Genomic DNA, 14,779 nt, shown 5'->3' with positions numbered 1-14,779 from the left:
AAGACAGAATATGATGGAAGGATAGTGCTAGGTGAGAAGAGCATGGATATATCAATATGCATTTAGTAAATTTGAAGTATGATACGTGGAATTAAAGTCAGGGAAGGAGCAGCAGGGCACCAGGATCAAGCAGAGGTAGAGGAGTACATGGGGTTCTGGGGTGCCGTGGGTATTCTGGATTAAGAGATCGTTCAGATGTTACCATTCAAGTGTCCATGAAATGAAGCCAGGTGAGAGAGGGAGAGGAAGGGGAAAGGGGGTGGAGAGTATAATGTTCTCACTTTACTGCCGTCCACTCTCACACAGTATAATTTTCTCACAGTACCGCCATCACATCCACACACAATATAATATTCTTACAGTGCAGCCCTTCTTCTACACTTCCACGATACCCCCATACACAGTACATTTGTGATGCTAGTCACTACTCATGGACATGCAGAGAGGCTGATTAATCAAAAGGTCTGAGGTCAGAAGCCATGAGGGTACCTGATAGACAGATGGGGGATACAAAAGAACCGTCAGGTGTCTTGATCCAGTCTGGGTTTTAAGCCCTGTCTGCCCTTTTCCTGGGCTAATCATGTCAAGGGTTAACTTTGCTCTGCCTCATTCTGGGTTCAGGTTTGCTATGAATCTCCACTGTATCCTGCAGGCGGTGTCAGTTATAGTTTCTGCCTATGGGGTGTGTTCTGACTCTGTGTACCCTGATTCGTCCTGCTGCTTTTGCTGACTGTACCCATGTCCGTTTATTCCCCTCTTCCTGTCCTGACTCCGCGTTCCCCTTTCGTGTTTGGATTCCCTAGGTACCTGACTTGGCTTGGACTCTGACCTTCTGTTTTGTTTCTTGTCTTTGGCATATCTGCTCCTGACCGGTATTGACCCATTTGGCTTGTTTCTGACTCTGTGCTTGGTTATTCCTTTTGTACTGTGCTAAAGACTAATATCGACCCGGCTTTTTTACGATTCCGCTGCCACCTGGTGGTCGCCTCACTGCTGTGCTGCAGGTCTGCTCCTGTTGTGTGCAGTCCTCCCTCCACTCTATTGCCACATAGTGGAGCTGCTCCTTCCTGCATAGCAGGGGTCAAAATGCCAGGAAGGTAACGGATCAATCAAAGGGTCAAAGAAAACGGATGGTCAGAACACAGCCCTAGGTCAAATAATAAACAAAACACGGCACTCTGCTAGTTGGTGAGAGATGGTGCTCAAGTAGGGTCTCCAACCCGTCAGTCAATGTATACAATAAACTTGGCACTCAAAACGGTAGTAAGGTGAAGTTAATCAGCTTTATTGCAAGTCCCAGATACAGTTTCGACAGTTAAACGTTTTCGGTCCCACCGGACCTTCTTCAGAACAATTTCCAATTTATCTGATGCAAAATACCAACAAAGGCATATAGAACAATATTTTAGTTTCTGTCTGGTTACACAATATCACATATTAAGTGCAAAAATTAACAAAAGATATGTCTACAAAAGAAAGCAACAAAAAAAATAATAAAACAAGGGCAGAAAAATATCAAACAAATTTCAAAACCAAGTATATACAAAATATACGATAATTAAGCGGATGCTACCGCAGCCTACGATTAACTCCAAGAACTAAACATTTAATGGAGATCTGACTCAGAAAAATTGGATATAGTATACTATGCTATAAAGAGCCCCTATGAGAAAAGGATATATGTTCATAGGTGAGGGGTGGAGCTCCCACGTGGATCAGAAATGAAGTGACGATATTTATTCATCTTTATAGCCTGATAAACTTAGTGCATGGTATAACGTGCCTAGGGAGATAAAGCATATAGGGTGTTGAAATCTAAACACAGACTTAACCTATATATGGAAAATCGAACAAGAGTACCTGGTAGTGGTGCTAAATGGTATGAGGTAAGATTGAAGCTGTGGATTAAAGTGTGTAGTGAGGATGAAGAGCCATGATGAATGGTAAAAAATGAATAAAAATAAATAAAAAATGAAGTGTAAAATGAAAAATGAATCACCTGGTTAAGCTGGTTACAACGTGTGGAAGGAAAAATCACCTTCTTACGCGAAACTGTGGAGTAATGCTGTAAAAAGTAAAAAATTACCAGAGGGAGAATGTGAGTGGTGGTAAAAATAATGCAGCATGTGGGATAAATGTCCTAAAGAGAGGGTTGACAGGGGGCTTACCAATAAAAGAGAAAACGAAAGGGCTCTAGGCGAACTAAGTCGCTAATGGAGTCTGTGGCCCATAATCTGCGTGATAAGGAAGCACACAATAAGATAAATGCCTGACCACCGTGTCTAATCAGACCGCTATCTAAGGACGCTGCATGTGGGGACCAGCCCGACTTACCAGGGTGAGGAGCTCAGATATGCGTGGCACCGGATCGCCAGAGAGGGACGCACTGAATGCCTGGGTATTACTTCCGGGTTTAAGTGCAGTCTGACGAGTCACATGGTGCCACATGTCATCACAGAAAAAACGGGACGCTCTAGCGTTGTAATTTGCTCTAAAAATGTGACGTTAGCTAGTGCTATAAAGCGAAACGCTGGAGCGTTGTAATATGCTCTAAAAATTAGACGCAGGAGAGTTATATAAGTGTCTGCTGTCTGTGTAGCGCGCTGGAGCGCAATATAAAGAAAGAAGGAGCTATATGAGCGTGCTATGAAGCTGTGAGCGGGAGGTTGAGGGTAGAAACCTTCAGTAATAGTGTACTGAGTGGCATCTTATATACTATACCGTGAAGAGTGCAGGGTGCCACGAGGGAAGCATAAAGAGGGAAGAGGTTTTAGCGATTCTAAAAAGATAAAGAAAACAGGATTAATACTGACATATCTTATTGAGCAAATGTCAACCACATGTTCAAGCATAATACAAGGGTACAGCTTAGAGGAAACTAGATGTATCAAAATCTCTATTAAGGCCTTTCGGTTCTAAAGTCTGTAAAGTGAAAATCCAATAGGCCTCACGTTTCTTGAGCAGCCTTGTCCTGCTCTGTCCCCTTCTCCCTTGGTCGACATGTTCCAATACCTGATAGCGTAGTTGGGCAACGCTATGGCCCGTAGTACGGAAATGGTGTGGGAGGGGAAGATGGTCCCTGTTACACCGTATGTTCGACTTATGTTGTGATACACGATCACGTATGGCTTGAGTAGTTTCTCCAACGTATGCCAGGCCGCAGGGGCACTTAATGATGTAGATTACATACGAGGAATCACAAGTGAAGAAGCCACGTATAGGAATGCCTTTTCCAGTGTGCGGGTGGAAGACCTTGTCTCCCTTCTGGACATTATTACACTGCAGACAGTTTAAGCAGGGAAAAGTTCCCTGTTTTTGAGTGCGTAGAAAAGTCTGTCTAGGTACTCGAACGTCGGAACCTACATCAGCCCTCACCAACTTGTCCTTAATGTTGGTTGGGCGCCGGTAACAAGACAGGAAAGGTTGCTGAAATTCTGGAACTCTAGGATAGCTCTTGCTTAGGATGTTCCAATGACGGTGGATTGAGGCCTGAACCCGTCTTGAGAATGGATGGTATGTATTCACGAATGGAATTCGTGGGACCGAATTTTTGGGCTTAGGGGATGAGTGTTTGGCTTGTGCTAAAAGGCTCTTGGGATAACCCCTATTGGAGAATTTCTCCTCCATTTCGTTCAGTCTTTGGTTTCTAATGTCATTATCAGTAACTATCCTTTTAACCCTCTGAAATTGAGATATTGGGATAGATTTTTTTATTGCCGTAGGATGAAAGCTAGTGTACTGAAGAAGACTGTTTCTGTCGGTAGGTTTGGTATGTAGGTCAATGGAAAGCCTGCCATCCGTGTTTTTACAAACTCTAGTGTCAAGGAAACTGATGTTGTCGACACTGTATTGTAAGGTGAATTTAAGTTCCGGCCATATATTATTAATGTGAGAATCAAAGAGAAGGAGTGATTCAAGGGGGCCTTCCCATATGCAAAAAATATCATCTATGAACCTCCGCCATATCCTAGAATGTTGTTGAAAAAGGGAATGATTAAATATGAAATCTTCCTCAAAGGCCGCCATGTAGGCTACTGCATAAGGCGGCGCTACGTTAGAGCCCATAGCGGTCCCTTGTCGCTGGACATAAAACGTGTCTTGAAAAAGAAAGAAATTCTCCCTGAGGACTAAACTCAAAATGTCTGCACAGAACCGCCTTATTTTGGGTTCAACCTTGGCCTCTGTCAGTAGTCGATCTGTGGCTTCCATCCCCTTGGTATGTGTAATGGATGTGTAAAGACTACATACATCCCAGGTGACGAGTATAGTAGATGTAGATAGTGGGCCCAAGGATTTAATTAGTCCCAAAAATTCATTGGTATCAAGCAGGAAGGATTTTGTTTGTTTGATGAGTGGTGTCAAAATTCTTTCTAGTATAATGGCTAGAGGTGAGAGAATGGAGTCAGTTGATGAGACTATGGGACGTCCCGGTGGTTTATGCAGATTTTTATGTATCTTTGGAAGTACATAAAAGATTGGTGTTATAGGGTCGGTTTTAATGAAATAATTTTTCAATTTTTTGTCTATAGTTCCCTCTTCAAAGTGATGATTAACAACTGACTTGATTTTAGAAGCTATACTGTTTGTAGGATTGTGAGGGATAGATTCATAAACCTGGGTGTCATTTAATTGTCTTAATATTTCAGACATATAATATGTACTGTCCATCACAACGATGGCCCCGCCCTTGTCGGCAGGTTTTATGGTTAGTGTTTTGTCGGTGGATAATTTATTCAGAGCCAATTTCTCTTGTTGTGTCAAATTAGTTTGATGGTGGAACTTCCCTAAGTCAGGCAGCAGTAGAACAGAGCAAATTGAAACAAGACAAACATACACCAGTAAGCAAGAAGTTACAATTTGCACTAGTCTGAGGCAGAGAGCTGGCTAAATACCCAGGTAATTATCTGAACAGGGGAGACATGGATTAAGCTCATGCAGGGCCAGGACAAAATATTTTGGTGGTCTAGGCAGATGAATCCAATGGTGCCCTCACCCCAAAGGAATGGTTCGGGCTAAGGTATCAGGACCCCTAATGCACCTCCCTCTTTCACAAAAAAAAGCCATCAAAAGTGAAAAAAAAAAAGACGACAGTACTTTAGGGATATGACAGGGAGTGCAATATCAAAGTTAGATACAGAATCAATCATTATTTGCTGACCATTTACACAATACAGGGGAAAAAAATAGCGATATTCATCTGACTCCTTGTATTTTAAATGTAGATCGCAAGGATAGTTATGGCAACTAATAAAGCATAACTATAATCGGGGCAGTTTGGTTACAATTAACTTGTTCAGCATTTGTCAGATACTTTAATGGAAAGTAAACAGACCCCCATTATAAATATAAGGATACGTCTGATGCTTTTTGCGTCCGTGATGCTTGCAGAAAATTGATGGTGGTTCTGATGCTGTTCATGCAGTGATTATGCTGCTGGTGATTATATTCATCACCAGAACTATCATCAGCAAATGAATATGACGCCAAAATCATCATCAGTACATGATTAGAGCACCAGAGCCATCAACAGTACATGAATACATCAACAGACCCACCATCAGTACTTGACCACATCACCAGAACCACCATCGTTGCCTTAATATGTCATCAGAACCTCCATCAGTACATGATTTCATCACCAGAACCACCATAGGTATATGAATGCATGACCAGAACCAAGAGTACTTGAATGCAAGAACCAAGCTTAGTACAACAATCAATTGTAATATCAAGTCAGCCCTAAAGCTCCCAGTATGTTCTAAAAAATAGGAAGATACTTGGCGTTGTTATTAACCCTTTCACGACATGCGCAGTAATAGTACGGCGCCTGTCGTGTCTCCCCCTTTGATGTGGGCTCCGGCGGTGAGCCCACATCAAAGTCGCGACATGTCAGCAGTTTTGTACAGCTGACATGTGCGTGCAATAGCGGCGGGTGAAATCGCTATTCACCCGCCGCTATTAACCTGTTAAATGCCGCTGTCAAACGCAGACAGCGGCATTTAACCGGCGCTTCCGGCCGGGCGGCCGGAAACGATGTCATCGCCGACCCCCATCACATGATCGGGGTCGGCGATGCATCAGGAAGGTAACCATAGAGGTCCTTGAGACCTCTTTGGTTACTGATGCAGGCCTGCTGTGAGCGTCCCCCTGTGGTCGGCGCTCACAGCACACCTGCATTTCTGCTACATAGCAGCGATCTGATGATCGCTGCTATGTAGCAGAGCCGATCAGGCTATGCCAGCTTCTAGCCTCCCATGGAGGCTATTGAAGCATGGCACAAGTAAAAAAAAAAAAAAAAAAGTTTTTAAAAATATGAAAAAAATATAAAAAATATAAAAGTTTAAATCACCCCCCTTTCGCCCCATCCTAAATAAAACAATTAAAAAAAACCCCAAACCTACACGTATTTGGTATCGCCGCGTTCACAATCGTCCGATCTATCAATAAAAAAAAGCATTAACCTGATCGCTAAACAGCGTAGCGAGAAAAAAATCCGAAACGCCAGAATTACGTTTTTTTGGTCGCCGCGACATTGCATATATATAATATACATATTGTATATATGTGTTTTTTTTTCTCTAGCAGCCTTCCACGACAGCCACAGGAGGTTGTCTCCATACCCTAATGGGGGACAGGAAGCACAAGAGGTTAAAAACCCCTCCCACCTCCCATTAACCAGTGTCTTTCCTGTTCCCCATGGGGCATGGAGAGGTTCTGGTGCGCTGCGCGGCCAGCTCTGCAGTGTACCTGTGTTTCTTATTTTCTGCCGGCCATTGGTGGTCGGGCCCCTGGGCTTCCTCCTCCGGTACTTGCTCCCGTCTCTTCGGATTCGGGACCGCGTTTCCCGGTCCTCCTGCGCTCCCCTTGGGGGTAAAGCGGACCGGTGAGCCCATCCCGGAGGCCTCCCTGAGCTCTCCGGCGTCTCCCCCTCCTGTGCGCGCTGTTCGGCGACCCGGAAGTCACATGGTGTCTTCTACTTCCGGGTCGGCACTCCTGCATAGGAGCGATACTGTCCAGCGAAATGGACTACTGAACAGCGTGTGAGGCACGCTGCACCCTCGCACGCCTGCCTAGGACCGCGGAGGGGGAGGGGCGGCTAATTGCCACGCGCTGGTGCAGCCTTTATTTTCTATATAAGCTGCGAAGATGTCTCGGGTAAGCCTGCTGTAAGCATGGATTCGTCTTGCCCTGCAGCTGCAGAGCCCAGCGCTCCTCAAGCCCCTGTAAGTGTGGCAGAGATGGGTCCCATTTAATGGTAGTTTAATGTATACCTTCTTACGCCGCTTCCTCTCTCATTGCAGGGAGTCAAGCCTGGCCCTAGAACAACTACTAAGCGCAAATGCGCTACCTGTAGTGTGAAAATGCCCTTAAATTGGGAGAAAAAGCTGTGCCAACCTTGTACGGATAAAATAGTCCGGGCGGAACACCCTTCATTAATTGAAGAAATTCGCTCCATGGTTAGGCAGGAGGGTCAGACCTCTTTGGCCACGCTCGCCCCTCCTCCACCACCACCATCCTCACCTGGTCCATCACTTCCCAAAAAGAGGAAAATCCAGGAATATTCCGGGTCAGAGTCTAAAGAGTCTTATACATCATCTTCAGTCAAATGGGAAGATGTGTTACCCCATAAATCTGCGGAAGTCAGGAAATATCTGTTTTCCTCTGAATACATTGAGGAATTGGTGTCTGCAGTGAGAAATACTATGGGGCTAAAGGAGGAACCAGTTCCTCAGTCTATACAAGACGAGTTATTCGGTATACATTCCGAAAAGTAACCAGGTTTCCCCGTACATAGAAGTATCATAGACATGATTAACAACGAGTGGGAACTACCTGAGAAACGGCTATCCACTCCTTCGGACTTTAAAAAACGGTTTCCTCTAGATGAGGATTCAATCAAATGGAACATCCCCAAAATAGACGTTCAGGTGGCTAGAGTGGCTAAGACAGCACTGCCGTTCGAAGATTCTTCCCAATTAAAGGACCCCTTAGAAAGTAAGATTGAGAGCCTTCTCAAAAAGTCCTGGGAAACGTCTACCTCGGCCCTCAGATTTAATATTGCATCCACCTGCGTGGCCCGCTCTCTCTTCCGCTGGATAGAAGAGCTAGAAAACCACATCTCTCAGAGTACCCCGCGAGAGGAGGTATTGGATTCCTTGCCTATTTTACATAGAGCAACTGGGTTCCTTGCGGACGCCTCACTTGAGTCTATCCGTGTGGCCGCCAGATCTCTAGTCCAAACGAATTCAGCCAGAAGGGCTCTCTGGTTAAAAATGTGGAGTGGAGATGTCACCTCAAAAATAAAGCTGTGTTCTATCCCCTTTAAGGGTGATTATGTGTTTGGGCCCTCACTGGATGACATCCTAGAGAAAGCCACGGACCGAAAGAAAACTCTTCCTGAACAAAGACCTCCCAGGAAGCGTTTTTTTCGACCCTCCCAGTCCCAGCCCTCCCAGGGTAAAGGGAAAGGAAAATCCGGGAGATGGAGTTATGCTAAGGGGAAACCCAAGAATATCCTTATTCCCCAACAAACTCAGCAAGAAAAACAATGACTCCGATCCGGTGGGGGGGAGGCTTTCAAACTTTGTTCTCAGTTGGCAAAATATCTCCAACAGCCCTTGGGTAGTAAGTGTAATCCAGCAGGGTCTTCTCATAGAGTTCGATGCGCCTCCTCCCAGGATCTTAAGAGTCACCTCCCCGTCATCTCGAGAGACTCAAAAACTGATGATGGCAGGAATACAGGACTTACTAGACTCGAGAGCTATTTCCGTGGCCCCGGTAAACGAGCGGGGGGAAGGTCACTATTCCCGTATCTTCATGGTAAAAAAGCCTTCCGGGCAGGCTCGGATTATAATAAATCTAAAAGCTCTCGACAAATACATAACTTACCGCAAATTCAAAATGGAGTCAGTAAAAACAGCCATCCCTCTGATAGCTCCTCATTCCTATATGCCTATTTCCATATTCCAATGCATCCTCGCCACAGGAAATACCTGAGATTTGCGGTCCAAATCAATCAAAAGGTCCTACACTTCCAATACAATGTTCTTCCCTTCGGGATCTCCTCGGTCCCAAGGGTTTTCTCCAGAGTCATGGCAGAAGCTGTAGCTCACATCAGGAACCAAGACGTCGCTATAGTGCCATACTTGGACGACCTCCTAGTAATTGGTCCTTCAGCCAAAATTCTCAATCAGAGGATTTCCAAAACTATGGATATCTTACAGCTTTGGGTTGGATACCCAATCTAAGCAAGTCCCAACTATTACCATCAAAGGTGATAAAATTTCTCGGAGTCCTTTTGGACTCGGAAAATCAAAAATCTTTCCTTCCAGAGGAACCTGATATCCAAGATCCTAGACTTCAAAAAACAACGGTCTCCGACTCTGCGGACTGCAATGTCTCTTCTGGGGTCGATGACGGCCTGTATACAATCAGTCCAGTGGGCTCAAAGCCACTCCAGAGTTCTGCAGACACACATCCTAGGAAATTGGAACGGAAATCCAAATTCCTTGAACAGGAGAGTGTACACTCCAGGGAAGGTAAAAGGCTCGTTAACCTGGTGGGCGATCCAAAAAAACCTGCTAAGAGGGGTAGACTGGATACAAGATCCACTGGTGACAGTGACAACAGATGCCAGTCAAAGAGGTTGGGGAGCAGTTGTCTCGCAGATCCCAGAAAGAAAGTTCCAGGTCCTCCAACTTCAGAGAATTGATGGCGGTGGAGAGGGCCCTTCTTATTCTAGGTCAACATGTCAGAGTTTACTCAGACAATATGACGACTGTGGCACATCTAAAGCACCAGGGGAGCTCGAAGTTCAATCATTTGAAGACAATATCGAACAGAATTTTTTGCTGGGCAGAGAAACATCTCCTCTCTCTATCAGCAATATACCTCAAGGGATCAGTAAATACTCATGCAGATCTCCTGAGCCGTCGCGACTTGCATCCAGGAGAATGGAGCCTGAAGGCGGATGTTTTCAGAGTGTTGATGGACAGATGGGGACTTCCCGACCTAGATCTTCTAGCATCAAGCCAGAATGCACAGGTCGAGAACTACTTCTCTCTAGACCCCAGAGACAGGTCTCAAGGAGTAGACGCCTTTGCTCATTCTTGGAGATTCCGTCTAGCGTACGTGTTTCCTCCAATACCGTTGCTTGCAAAGACCCTCCGGAAGATCCGAGACGATCAAGTCCAGACTATTCTAGTAGCTCCGGCATGGCCAAAGAGAAGTTGGTATCACCTCATCAGAGAACTGAAGGTGGATGGTCCGGTCTTTCTCCAGACATCAGAAGATCTACTCTGCCAGGGCCCCTTTTATCATCCGGAGCCGCAAAAGTTCAAGCTGGCAGCCTGGCTATTGAAGCCCAGGTATTAAGAGCTAAAGGTCTCTCGGAATCAGTAATTTCTACTTTACAAAAATCTAGAAAACCTGTCACCAATGCTATATATAGCAAAATTTGGAAGAGATTCTCCTCGTGGTGTCATCCTCATAATCCTGACCCTTTCCATCCTAATATCTCACAAATATTAGACTTTCTACAAAAAGGATTGGAGTTGGGGCTGAAGCCAAGTACCTTAAAGGTCCAGGTGTCAGCTTTGAGTTCTGTCTTCGACCAAGACCTTGCAGGTAGGGTTGAGCGACTTTTACTTTTTTAGGGTCGAGTCAGGTTTCGCGAAACCCGACTATCTCTAAAGTCGAGTCGAGTGAAATCGTCCGATTATGGCGAAAAGTCGGGGATCGACCGAAACACGAAACCCAATGCAAAGTCAATGGGATTTTTTTTTTTCTCTCTCCTCTCTCCTCTCTCCTCTCTCCTCTCTCTCAACAGAAAAGCTGGTATTACACATTTCAAATCGCTGCAGCGCACAAGCGACAAGATGACAATAGGCGTCCACGCCCCTAAGACCTATGTCATCACTCTGCCCACGCTCCTTCATTGGCTGAAAAAATGGCACCAAGCGCGTCATACGAAACGCGACTTTGGCGTGAAAGTCGCGTACCGCATGGCGACCCCACACAGGGATCGGGTCGGGTTTCATGAAACCCGACTTTGCCAAAAGTCGGCGACTTTTGAAAATGAACGATCCGTTTCGCTCAACCCTACTTGCAGGACATCGTTGGATAAAAAGGTTTATGGTGGCAACATCAAGGCATTGTCCAAGAAAACAAATCTTTGTGCCATCATGGGACTTAAACATAGTTCTAAAGGGCCTTACGGCTACTCCATTTGAGCCATTATCATCTTGTTCCTCACAGCTTCTGTCCTGCAAGACTGCCTTCTTAGTTGCAATTTCTACTGCAAGAAGAGTGGGGGAAATACAAGCTCTCTCAATTAGAGAACCTTATCTTACTATAAGAGACGATTCCATCGTGTTCCGTCCAGATCCATGTTTCCTTCCGAAGGTAGTGTCAGAATTTCATCGATCACAGGATATAGTCCTTCCATCGTTATGTCACAATCCTTCAAACCCGGAGGAACACAGATTTCATACATTGGATGTACGACGTATAGTATTATACTATCTGGAACAAACCAAATCCTTCAGAATTGACAAAAATCTCTTCGTTCATCTATCTGGCCGAAACAAGGGCAAGAAGGTAGCGAAGAGTACCATTGCCAACTGGATAAAGAAGGCCATTACTGAAGCATACCTAGCTCAGAATATTGCAATTCCTGCGGGCCTAAAGGCTCATTCCACCAGATCTACTTCCGTCTCTTGGGCTGAAAGGGCTGGCGCTTCAACAGAGCAGATTTGCAGGGCTGCAACATGGTCTTCTCTACACACATTTACTAAGCATTATAGATTGGACTTCTGGTCCAATCGGGATCTTTCCTTTGGCCGAAAGGTTCTTCAGGCTGTGGTCCCTCCCTAAATTCAGAATTGGTTGGCATTCCTCCTGTGGCTGTCGTGGAAGGCTGCTAGAGAAAATAGAATTATTCTTACCGTTAATTCGGTTTCTAGGAGCCTTCCACGACAGCATTAATTCCCTCCCGATGTTCTTGGATATTTAGTCTGAGAACCTAAAGGTAACCGGTGCTATGGGTTCAGTTGTAAGTCACTGGTTAATGAAAGGTGGGAGGGGTTTTTAACCTCTTGTGCTTCCTGTCCCCCATTAGGGTATGGAGACAACCTCCTGTGGCTGTCGTGGAAGGCTCCTAGAAACCGAATTAACGGTAAGAATAATTCTTTTTTTTTTTTTTTACACATGGATCCCTTGTATAGCCGTATGTCGGTTTTGCAAGCCTGCGAGAAAAACACGCAGTACGGATGCCATACGGATTACATACGGAGGATGCCATGCGCAAAAAACGCTGAAACTCCCTGCCTACGGAGGAGCTACGGACCACTATTTTGGGGACTTTTCAGCGTATTACGGCCATAATATACGGACCGTATTGTCTTACGCTGAGTGTGACTCTAGCCTAACTCTTATTTCATGCTTCCCTATGCAGCCCCTCATTTTATTTTCCCCTTCACTGACCCTCATTTTATTCCCCCTGCACAGCCCCTCATTTTACTCCTCCTCATCTGCACACCCCTTCATTTTATTCCCCCTGCACAGCCCCTCAGTTTATTCCCCCATCTGCATAGCCCGTCAGTTTATTCCCCTCATAAGCACAGCCTGTTTATTACCCCCATTAGTACAGACCCTCAGTTTATCCCTCCATTTTCACAGCCTTTATATACCCCCTCTTCACAGTTCCTCAGTTTATTCCCCCCACATTAGTATAAGCATTTAAAAAAAAAAAAAACTTATACTCGCCTAATCTACGCTTTAGTCCATCATTTCCTCTTCTGTAAAGTGGCCGCAGAATGGTGCAATGACATCACTCCATCATGCCATCCAATATCCCCTACATGCACCTTCTCCAAAAAGGCGCAGGCCGTAAGTGGTCTGCATCTTGCTGGAGTTCCTGGCAGAGGAATGTCCGGAAACTCTAATGTCTATGGCTGGAAGAAGTTACCTGGCGGCGGCAGACATTCAGCAATTTCTTTTTTTTTTTTTCAAAGTGCTCCTTCCTTGGCTAGACAGAAGGTAACGCCCTAGGCAGGTGCCTAGTACTCTTTGTCCCGCGCCTGAGCTCAGTCAACAGCCTAACTCTGATTGTACTACTAAACGGTCATTCAAGTCACTGACATCTCAGCATGCCCCAGCATCCGATTGGGCAGCTAAGCTGTCCATCAAATACTGACAGCACAGCATGCCCCTGTTCTAGATTGGTTGGGTGAAAGAAATTCACCGCAACCAGACCCACAACAAGATGAAATTGTGACCATTGTTCCCACAGTACTGCCATCCCCCCCACACATTGTATAATGTTCCCCCAGTACCGCCATCTCACTACACAGTATATAATGTTTCTAGAGTACCACCATCTCCCCAAACAGAATGTTGTTTACACAGTAACACCATCACTCTCACACACAGCATAATGTTCTCACAGTACCGCCATCCCACACATACAATATAATATTCCCACACTACCACCATCACCCCACAGTTTAATGTTGCCACAGCACTAAAATCCCCCGCATTCACTATAATGTTCCCACAGTACCACCATCCCTCCACACACTGTATAATGTTCCCAGAGTACCACCATCCCTCCACACACTGTATAATGTTCCCACAGTACTGCCATCCCCCACACACAGTATAATGTTCCCACAGTACCGCCATCACCTCATAGTGTAATGTTCCCACAGTACTGTCACCCCCCACACACAGTATAATGTTCCCACAGTACCGTCATCCTCCCACACACAGTATAATGTTCCCACAGTACCGCCATCCTCCTACATAGTATAATGTTCCCACAGTGCTTCCATTCTCAATTTTTTTACAATTTAACACCTGTTTTAGAATGTAAGTCCGCAAGGACAGGGTCCTCTCCCCTCTGTACCAGTCTGTCCCTGTAAACTTGTTTACTGTAAACAATATCTATAACTCTGTATGTAACCCCTTCTCATGTACAGCGCCATGGAATTAATGCTGCTATGTAAATTAATAATAATAATAATAATAATGTATATGGGAAAATGCTTTAAAAAATCATATCCAGAGGAATTAAAACAATGTGCATGATGGTATTGGTATTATATATCTCCTCTCTTGTTGTTCTTACAAACCATCTTTTATAAAAGCCTCAAACTTCTGTGTGTGAATCAGACCTGAGATGTAACGTGATAGAAGATTACAGTGCGGGGAAGACGGGAAACCTTCATATAGAGGCCGGTGGTGATGGAGTCAGTGATGGACTCCAGACAAATCTGATTCTAGAGCCGTAGTAGAAGATGAAGATGTCGTCCTCATCATGAAGTAGTTATTTCTCCTGTCACGTGTAATGAATATCTCCTGCAGTATTGCTAATGCCGATTCCAGTGTCGGTAAATGAGACGAGAATTAGCGTTATGGAAGATGAGTCTATGAGAAACGTATTCAGCTGCCGACTCCGAGGAAGAAACTGCTTGTTGTCTGTGGCCTAAATATATAGGTTTTATTAGTAGATGTCAATAAAAAATATAGAATGTTGTAAAATAATCAAAAATACAATAGCTGCTTGAGTCCCCGCCAGTCTCTGGATTTCCTGGAGTCCCAACAAACTTGTGATTCCTATAGCGAATCAGTTGCAGAAGTAATGGCCAACTTAGCCGGTGATTGGGAGCATGGAGAAGATGTCTTAGGGCTCTTTTCCATTTGCGAGAAACACGTCCGTGTCTCACATGTGAAAACCAAGCTCTGGAGCCGGCACTTGGGAGCGGAGCGTTCAGCTCCA

Source organism: Ranitomeya imitator, chromosome 2 (genome assembly GCF_032444005.1).
Source record: "Ranitomeya imitator isolate aRanImi1 chromosome 2, aRanImi1.pri, whole genome shotgun sequence".
Lineage (NCBI taxonomy): Eukaryota > Metazoa > Chordata > Amphibia > Anura > Dendrobatidae > Ranitomeya > Ranitomeya imitator.
Note: the sequence above shows the minus strand (reverse complement) of the source record.